This window comes from Coptis chinensis, chromosome 6 (genome assembly GCF_015680905.1).
Source record: "Coptis chinensis isolate HL-2020 chromosome 6, ASM1568090v1, whole genome shotgun sequence".
Lineage (NCBI taxonomy): Eukaryota > Viridiplantae > Streptophyta > Magnoliopsida > Ranunculales > Ranunculaceae > Coptis > Coptis chinensis.
In genome coordinates, this window is record NC_141461.1 from 44,201,257 (window position 1) to 44,212,086 (window position 10,830).

The window sequence follows — 10,830 nt, forward strand, 5'->3', positions numbered from 1 at the left end:
GGTTAACACCCAAGAGGAAATTGCTGCGGATTCCATTAACGTTACTGGAAAAACCATTGAGGAAGAATCAACTCCCGGGGCTATAGACGATACTATAGCTGTGGAGTAATTTTACTACCACAATTTATTCATAAACTTGCTATTTATTTAGAGTTTCATATCATTAAGAGTTAAAAATTGTACTCCATTTTGCAAGACAAGTTTCTTGAATTCTCGACTTTCCTCGTATCATGGAGTTTGCATCTCGACTTTCGTCATATTTTGAATGCTGTGTATATTGATACCTAACATTGATTGTTCAACTAATGTGTTGTACACACCAGGAAGTGCAATTGTGCATAAAGAGTACGTAACATAGAAAAACTCACTAAAGATCTTTTAACTCAATCTACTAATACACAACTCGCTCTGTACTATCCAAATGATAGGTTCGCAGTATCACCCATAGTCAATTCGCTCTGTCAACTAGTCTACTATCCAAGGGATAGGTCTGTGGTATCACCCATATCCAACTCGCTCTGTCAACTATCCGAAGGTCTGCTGTATCACCCGTACCCAATTCGCTATGTCCACTAGTTTACTATCCAAGGGATAGGTCCACAATATCACCCATATCCAACTCACTCTATCAACTAATTTGCACACCTATTAATTGCCTTCCCCCTTATTCAATGCTCCTCTGCTCCATGATATTTGTGTGCTCCAGTCCGTGGACCACTTTAGGCCCATGAATCCACTGCATCCTCCGGACCTATAAAACCCCTTAGGCCCAATTTAGACCGTAATAGTCTTGGTATCACGAACTTGTATTAATCTGTGGTATCAAGAAGCTCACCTATTTTCCCTTTTCCTCTTGTGGTGGATGCTATTCACATTGTCTGTGCACTCAACCTCTCTTTGAGAGATAATGAAAAGCTAAAGATAGAACTCCATGGGTTTGAAACCCGACCAGGTCTTCGTTTTAAGTATGAGAATGCTCAGGTTGAAATCAAAACTTTGAAGTCTAGCCTTGATGCCTTCGAAAGGTCCCAGCCCGCGGAGCTAGAGAAGCACGTGGCTGAGAAATAGCGTGAACTTCATGGCCAATTTATGGTGTAGATTAACAATCTTCAAGCACGATACCAACTCATGAGGCTAAGGAATATGCAGAAAAGAAGGTTCGTAAGGAGTTGGCCCGTCGGAACAAAAATTGAAGTTGGCCACTTGGGAATATGCTCCAAAGGAAGTCTCCCCAGTGATACCGCACATTATTATTGAACCATAAGTTCAGCCATATTCTCCCTTGATCGTGTTACACTCTTTTGCTGTGGATATTCATTATACATATGCCCCTTTTAGTTTTGACATTTGTCGTGTGAACTCTGAGCGAGGATGGCAAAATTAAACCACCAAAACTTACAAGCTGTGAGTGCATAGTAGAGTGGAACTCTTACTGTTTCACGATGAAATTAACCTTAACCCGTTGTGTAATGCGGTCTTATCTTTTCTACCAAATAAGCTTTATAATTTCCAATTATGCAAGCCGTAGCGGCAAACATTCCACTGTACTTTATCAATGGAACCACAATGTATGAGAAATTTTACAAGTTGAAACAATTGTAAGTGAAATCAATTCACCAAATTCATATTAAACTTGATATTTATTTGTTTTGATTCGGGATAATTTGTCAAGCTCCGTTTACCAACTAGCTTTGCCTTGTCTTGCCCTCTTAAACATTTGCCCCCAGTTTTGATTTAGACTGGCGTACCTGCCTAGTCCGGGGACATCTAACATATGCTCCCAATTAATGAAATATTTCATCTGGGTCTGATGCTGCCTTGTATACTACATTACCATTTGTTTCCTTATAATTTCAACTGAAGTGAGAAGGTTCGAGTAACCATTGAAGCCTATAGAAGGTATACCGTGGACCTAAATTATGCACCAGCCAATGTCACTTCATACAATTTTCATGTCATTGTTGCACATGTACTTTATTTTCGTTTACAAATGCGTAGAGTGCAATGTGATTGTACAATTTGACCCTTTGTTTGGATACTTAAATAGTTTTGGATTAGCTTGCCACACTAAGTCCATAGACCAACAATATTTCTCACAAATTTTAATTTGGATTGTCCATACCTAGTCCAGGAACAACTAATATTTGCTCCCGAGTCTTTGATTCGGACCGGTGTACCAAGCCAAGTCCAGGGACAACTAATATATGTCCCCCAGTATTGCAACAATTTTGTGTTAAGAAAATTGTGGAATACTACAACCAAATTGTTGTGATTGTCATTCTCTTGTATGCACACATATCATTTCCTTCTGAATCAATTTGTCTTCACAATATACTTGAGCTATCTTTTACTGTAAACCTCTTCACTGCGCATTGATTGTAATTGTATCTCCTTTTGCATCAATTGGGGCTATTACTATTTGACTATAGTTGTGTTTTCAACCGGCTTGGGCAGTGTCTTGTTTACGAACTAATATTCGCTCTTCAGTTTTGATTCAGATCGGCATACCATGCCTAGTCCGGGAACACCTAATATCTGCCCCCGAGTTTTTGATTTGTATTGGCGTACCATGCCACGTCCATGGACATCCGCCCCTATATATTTGATTCGGACTAGCGCACCATGCCAAGTCCGGGGACAACTATTATTTTCCCCCGAGTCTTTGATTTGGCATACCATACCATGCCCGCCGGGGACCTCCGCTTCCTATATCTTTGATTCGGCGTACCATGCCAAGTCGGGGACAACTATTATCTGCCCCGAAGTCTTTGATTTGGATGGCATTACCATGCCACGTCCGGGGACAATCTTTGATTATCTTATGCCAAGTCTGGGGACAACTATTATCTGCCCCCGAGTCTTTGATTTGGACTGGCGTACCATGCCACGTCCAGGGAACTCCGCCCCTATATCTTTGATTCGGACTGGCGTACCATGCTGAGTCCGGGGACAACTATTATATGCCCCCAAGTTTTTGATTTGGACTGGCATACCATGCCACGTCTAGGGACCTCCGCCCCTATATCTTTGATTCAGACTGGCGCACCATGCCAAGTCTAGGGACAACTATTATCTGCCCCTTTTTCTTTTGGAGAACAAGTAAAAAGATTTATGTTATGGAAAAGAAAATATCATTTTCATTACATATCATTTACAAGACACTATATCAATTGCATTATTTGATTCGGATCATTTTACTAGTTTCTTCTTCCATGGTTCTATTAACAATGTTCCATATTGATAAAACAAGTTTTTATCCGAACGTTTATTGGTTTTCTTGATTAATTAAGTCCGAGGTCCGAAGTCCGAAGTCCAAAGACCAAAGTCCCAAGTCCAAAGTCCGTATAGTTCCGTTTTAGTCAAGTTACCTTACTCACGTGGATTTGGTAGGATAGGTCGAGTAAGGGATCATCCAAACCTTAGGGCTCGGAAAGGTTCACAACTGGAATTACAACTTTTGGTTAGTAGGATTTTAGGTTTCTTAGTTGGTTTTAATTAAATTAACGGTAATGCAAATAATGTAAATTACTACGGTGATTTATATGTAGGTAAACAAGATAGAGAAACAGGGAGAGAGTTAGTCATACTTGATATATGCTTGTTACTACTACTTAGACACTCTCTAAATTGATGCAAAAGCACTCAAGGTTCCTTACTCACGATCTTCGTTTCATAGAGTTTGAATAAGGATTCGAACTAACCTAAAGTTTAGAACAACTACAAATTGGATGTTACAATTAAGGGAACTAAGGAGTAAGGTTATAATATTTAAGCTAGGATTTCCTTCCTACACAAACATTAAGAAAGACATTAAAGTTGAAAACATGCACTTAATACCAAAATAGAGATTTGAAAGAAAAGGTGGAGAGTTAATCCTCCTCATGTGAACTATTATTAGTTGTTGATTTGAAAAAGGTTATTTGATCCTTCCTAGACTTATAGACAAGCCCCTAATGGAAGAAAAGATTTGATCCCTAGCATGTATGGCTCACTTAAGAGCTCACACATGCTAGCAAGTGGAACTAAACAATGACTTATCTCTAAGCTCATTGTTTTAATTCCTAACTAGACACTACACCAACTATCATTTTGGGATAGGGTGTAGAGCTAGTTGTTCTTCCTAACAACCTATCAAACCAACAAAAATTGATTTACCGAGTTGGATTAACTCCCCAAAGGGGAAGCTAGCTCATGATCCTTGGGACAAGGATTTATAAACTAAAAAAAATACAAAAGAAAGAGAGAGAGAGAGAGAGAAGAGAAAGCTAAACAATCAAACTCACTTCTATTTAATTTTCTAGAAGAAACAAGTGTTCCTCCATTAAAACTATTACAAGCTTTCTAAATTAAAAACTAAAAACTCACTTAACATTTCTTTCACTCAGGAACTAAAATAATGCCATGTGAGGAAAATAAGTCAAGGGAGTAAATGGAGTGTCCCCCACCCTTGTCTAATTTCTTCTCCATTTGAGAGAAATCTCATTTCCTCCCACGTGAATTATCAAACCACATTAATGAATTTTTATCCACCACATTAAAACAAAGTGACACCTTGCCTTTTTTTCACTATTAACACCTAATCTAATTTATTACATGCAAGGTGTCAACTTTGCACCAATAATTTGTTATCTTTGTCTTGACATGCTCCATGATTGATGATTCATCCAATCTTGTGGCCTCGCATAGTGGGTCCATGTGCAGTCCAGTGGCGGTCCGGTATTTTGGGCAGTGTTACAATTTCCCGCCTATGCGTAGAGTTCATCGCCCTGACGATTGTCCCGGAAAGCATCTCTCGTGTCACATTCGAGTCCCGGTTCGAGAGAGGTAGGAGCTTTGGAAGTTTGATGCTTACGTGTGGATTTGGGAGAATTAGGTATATACTGTTCCTCGTGCTTTATTTCAGGTTTAACCAATATTTTCATGTTTACTGCAAATACCTGCAAAAGTATGAAAACATATTTATTTCATGATTATTAAACACATAATTAACCAAATTTATATGTCTCAATGGGGTTTCATAATATACTTTTGGGTGCTTATCACATTACCCCCAAACAGCACTTTGCTTGTCCTCAAGCAAAGAAGAGACACTAAAATAGATAAGTGGCCAAAAAATGTGTAGTCCTAAACTAATTCTCGTTTCGCAGAGTGCGGTTGGATTGACCATATGCAACAAGGCCTTAAACCACTAGGAATTCCCTAGTGGACGAGTTATAGCCTCGTGAGAGTTTTCTAGAAAAGATACTCACAAACTTCATTTATACTACAACGACTCGGTGTGACGTAAACTTCGTTTCCTAAATTAATCTCAGATATCCATACATCTCCTTAGCAGGGAACGAGGATTGATTTCTTTGAAACTCAAGTTAATATGTATTCAATAATTAAAACATCTACATATGATTATTCATGCAGTGAACTTTTCATTGAAATATACTAGTAGGGTTGTTTCTGGATCCCTTGGAGAGCGTACCTAAATGGGTTCTCACAGGTATGTGTCGAAACACAATTCCATTCAAAATTTTACCACTCAGGTTTTGTTAACTCCAGTGTGCAGTGGGCACACGTTTCCTTACATCTCAATGACAGTCAGAGGAGCCGATGTCGATCAATCACGTCTACTACTTATTATCACACCACCCTACTCCTAATTGAGCTAGAGGTCTTTATTAGGTATTGTGGGGCTTAGGTGATAGTGTACAAGAAAATGGAAATGGATAATCAAAATTTACGAGTATGAGAGAATAGGTTCTTCATATATTTACACTAGAGAAATCCTTGTTTCCTTTCCTTCTTAAACGAGTTTTTCCAACCTTGTTCTTAAGCCTTGGATACTAAGGATTATTATATATATATATATATATATATATATATATATATATATATATATATATATATATGGCTTAAGAACATGATTCTATTTTCCTTTCCTGAAGCAAGTAACTGACTTTTATTTGGGACAAGTCTTTATCTTTATTCTTTCCACATTTCATCCTATTTCTCATACTCATCACTTAGGTAGGTTCTTTTATTTGGTTTAATAAATGGGTAAGGAATTTTTGGTGAAAGTGAAAGGTTTGATGAATGGTTCGATTGGGAGTGACTAGCGGTAAAATTTGTAAAATGTAAGAATTTTTAGCTATGTCGATCCAAAGAAGGCCTAAATTCTCGCTTTAGGGTTGGTGGTGATCAAGTAAGTAGATGCGTAATTTCCTCTAATCGAAAAACTACTCCTCCTGGTCATCACACACAAATCACTCATATCAAGGCTTTTGGTTAGATTCTCACAGATTTATAGTTTAAGTAACTAACCTTTGGTTCCGTAAACTTACCGCTATGTACAATCAATGATACTCAAGACATGAATATTCATGAAAAGATGTATAAACTATTGCATAATGATTATCTAAAGTTTCTTAAAACAAATCCTAATTAGGATACTAATATGAGATTTCTAGACAATTTTCATCATTGAAAAGGAAACAAGACTTTGTCACTAAGTACAATTATTAATATGAAAATAAAAACTATATATAGGCTACAAGATGCCTAACTTTTGCTACTAAAAGGTTAAAAGCACCCCAAAACGTAATGATGCTTAGTCCTCAAGGATCAATAATTAAAGAGAGAAAGTACCGAGAACCGCGGAGCAAAATTAGGGCTAGATTGCCGGAGCAGAGAGAGGTTGGAGATCATAATATATTATTCAGAAAGAACAAGAAAATGTTCAATAGCACACTAAACATAGCACACGCATACATAGCACACCTAAAATAATGAACCATAGCATACTTAAACATGAAAAACAATAGCACACCAAACGTAAGGTTTAGCTAGATATATGTACAATGGCAAACTCAAGTTTACCATCCAGCAGGACGTGAAGGTCTGGCGTCCTCTTTAAGGAAATGCATTTCCTTAGCATCGCGCCAATAGATAATAGTCTGCCAAATTTCTGCCCATTCTTTGTCTCCGGATTCCCTCAAATTGGTCTTCATCTTTTCGTCCTTTGGGTAACATCGAACATGCCTCAGGTATCGAGCGGGACGCTTCCATTGACGAAACCTCAATGAGCGAATGATTCTGTTTGCTGGGCACATGGAATCTACCTTGACCCAGTCATGAAAAGTGGCTGCAAACTGTGGGAAATGTGTCTTCATGATTCGGCAAGCGGTGACTGGTAAAAGTATATACTGATCCTGAAAAGTGCGAGCTCGTTTCAGGCTGGAGATAACACAACCTAAAATGTTAAATAATGCATGACCCTGAGCTAGTGCACTGAATACAACGCAAGCAGCCTCATTGGCAGTAGAAAAATGCCAATCTCCCATAATGTTTAGGAGTACAAATAACATTGCAGTCCCCATGTTCATGGTCATGCTTGCTAATGGAATGGTGATGTTGCGCCATGGCACATGGCCATCTCCTTCTCGTTTGATCTCAAGACCATCACCATAAGAGTCGCGAAACGCTTGCCACTGAAAGGAACGGTAAGAATTATGATAGATGTAATCGCCAAGATGCAAGCAGCCTTCGTGGTATGGAAGGTCCAAAGATAGGGCAAGTTGTTGTTCAGAAAAGATATGAGGTGTGTCACCAACTCGGATTGTGAACCCGTCTAAGTAGAAACCATGCGCATGGTTGAATGCTGGTGTGTCTTCCATATTAGCATAAAAGTATGCAGCCAAACTCTCGGAGAATAAGTTTGGTCGGGTTGAAGAATTAGGGAAGACCACCCAATGTTTGTGATGTAATCATGGAAGAGATGGCCATAGGCATTGGAATCCATCATAGACTGAAAGGATTGCTTTCGGGAATGAGTTTGGGAGGTACCCATGGATGATGAAGATGCAATGTTTGATGAAGATGCCATGGTGGATGAAGTAAAGAAATGGGTAACGATACAGCAAACTGGATGGAAAAATGAGTATGTAAGAAAATAGACCCTCCAGAGAAGAGCACATGTTAAAATTATATTAGTCACAATGGAAATGATGACAATCCTATTAAGCATTGCATACAAAAAGAAGACAAAAAGATAAGACAAAATACATAGTAAGACGGAAAAACGTAATAACATAGATGATTATATACTTATTGACTTAGTAATATCATGGATTCTTATATTGATCTTGGAGATGCATATTTTGCACCAAACTATTTAGGTCTTCTATTTGTTGGCCGAGCTGCATCTGAATGTCCCCTTGGCTGGCAGAGAGTACAGTTTGATTTTCCATTAGGAGAGCGTGATTTTGCAAGGATTGAGAATGATTTTCCAAGATCTCCTCCTGTTCAACATCATGCGTTGCTTGACGATCTTGGAAATCCTGAAGAGTTGTGATGATGATATTCTGACGAGCGTGTAGTTCCCTCAAACCCTGATGAAGAACTTTAATGCCTTCCATGGGATTAATAATATTCAGCATGGCATTTTCATCAAATAAATGGTCAGAATTTGAGCTTGGGGTGTTCTCGCTTCATCTATCGAGTATCGAGGTCCAAAACCAACGGAGTAGTCTGTTTGAAGTACCTTTATATATGCTCTTTGAAGGGGTGTCTCTGGAGAAATTATTGGATAATCCCAATGCATCATAATCTGCGTTACCAAAGTGGGTAGAGGTGCTGACCTTCTTGTTTTCTTGGTGATTACGTTCCAAAGGTGTTGGATCAGACAAAAGTCATCTCTTTGAGTTTGCAAAATCCAAAGTAGGTGAAGTTGAGGCTTTGTGACTTCTGATTGGTGTGATGTACCTACCACATTATGTCTCAACCAGTGGAGCACAACACGTTGATTCTGTTTCAACGAGCGTTGAAGAACCATGTGATGTGTATTTTCGACGTCACCATGAGATACGGTAGCTCGCAGTAAAGTTTTTGCGGAATCGAATGATGACTCTTGAACAAGGGACTCCTATGTTTTTATTGGGATTTGAAGTATGTCGGAGATCATTTCCTTATTCAATTCCAATCGTTGTCCATAGGCATTGAAGTAGAATTTTCCATCTTCATATCCGCTAAATTGGTAGAACATCAAAACCAATTCGGGAATAACCAATTTCTTTGAATGATATAGAAAGGGCGCCCATCCATGACGACGATGATTTCGGTGTCAAAATAAGGAGAAAACCGGCCCTCTTCGAAAGTTTTCAGGTAGTCTTTCTCTGCCGTTATTTTTCTTGGTTGAGCCATTACTATTGAGGGAAGGATAGTGAAAATTGTATGAATAAGAATGGCTGAAAAAGAAGAGATTTATAGCCAATCTATGAGGCTATACCAATCTGGAGTCCAAGTGTAGTTAATGACCCATGTGATTATGAACAACATCATAGGGGATCCACATTAAGTCTTTGTCATGTCAGATATCCAAATATAATTAATGAGATGGTTTAATGTTAGAAAATACGGAGGAAAGTTTCACAGGGTAGTTAGACTTACACGTAATTTCAGAAATGATGATCATAACTCAGTAATAGAATATGGATAGAATAATCGAGCAGCATGTGTGACAAGTGTTATGTGTACCTTGTAGCGTGCATGATTTTCTCTGAACACCATGTGTATCCATTAATTATTTTGGTGAGTTATGGGATGGCCTATCGTCGTTATGGTTTGTTTATTTATTTACTTATTATTATTATTTTTATTATTATTATTATTTATTATTTATTATTATTATTATTATTATTTTTTATATTTTTTTTAGAGAGGAAAAGACAACTAATATACACAAATATTTAATACGGAACATCTCCATTTAATATGTAACCCGTACAAATGTGTGAGAATTATTTAACACACCATATTAATATACAAAATGAAAATCAGAAAAAGAGACGGTTACATAGATCTAGATGTTTTGGATCATGTTATGCATGAGTGACAAGAGAATAATGATAAACACTGTTATCACGATTAGTGTGATTGCCCATTCGCGTTGCTCCTTTTCCCATCGCTCTATTTGATTCATTATGTTCAAGAAATTGAGGATATGTGAAGAAGAATTTGTGAAGAATGAGAGAAAGGGGTTGAGTGAAATTGGAAAAGGAGAGTTGTATTTATAAGTAGATTTCTGACCGTTGGGCATCTGACCGTTTGGATCAGGCCGTTGGGCTTTGTACCCGGATTTTTGATTTTTGGGTCGGGTCAAAATTTTGGCCCAAGCACAAATGAATTACAGAAATTCCCCTTATGTCCCGAAATGTTCTGAAATTTCAAACGTGGAAATTCGATTCGTTTCAACTCCAAATTGAACGGATGAGATATCGAAACGATCAGCATTAAAAATGCCATCCACTAGAATATGAAAGAATCACATTTTTTTTTTTTTTTTTTTTTGGTTTTATTTATTTACACTTTTATATACAAATGTACAAGTCGAGAAGAATGTGTCAACAACACCGAAATCCCAAAAAAAACAACACATAAAAACAGCTTAACTTAGGCAAATTTCATGTCGGCTCTGGGCGAACCCAATCCAGCCGTGATCGCGGGCTTATCCTTTATGTTTTGGGGGCCTAGGGTTCAGGACGGTACCATCCTTGACCAATGTGCAATGGTCTAATAATAATATTACCCTTAGTACATATGGTATAGCCTCAAATCGCCCCGAAACACTCACATAGAAAACTAATCGGGGTTGGCCTGGTGGAATCCATTGCCCGTACGAACTAGGAAATTCCGATGGTGCATATCACAACTCTCTTTGGGCACCATCTTTGGTGCTAATAAAAAAAAAAGTATATACATGTTGAGTCTTTTAACGCCGATCCTCAAGACGAATGTGAGTCTTTTAACGCCGATCCTCAAGATGTGAGTCTTTAATCCCATCCC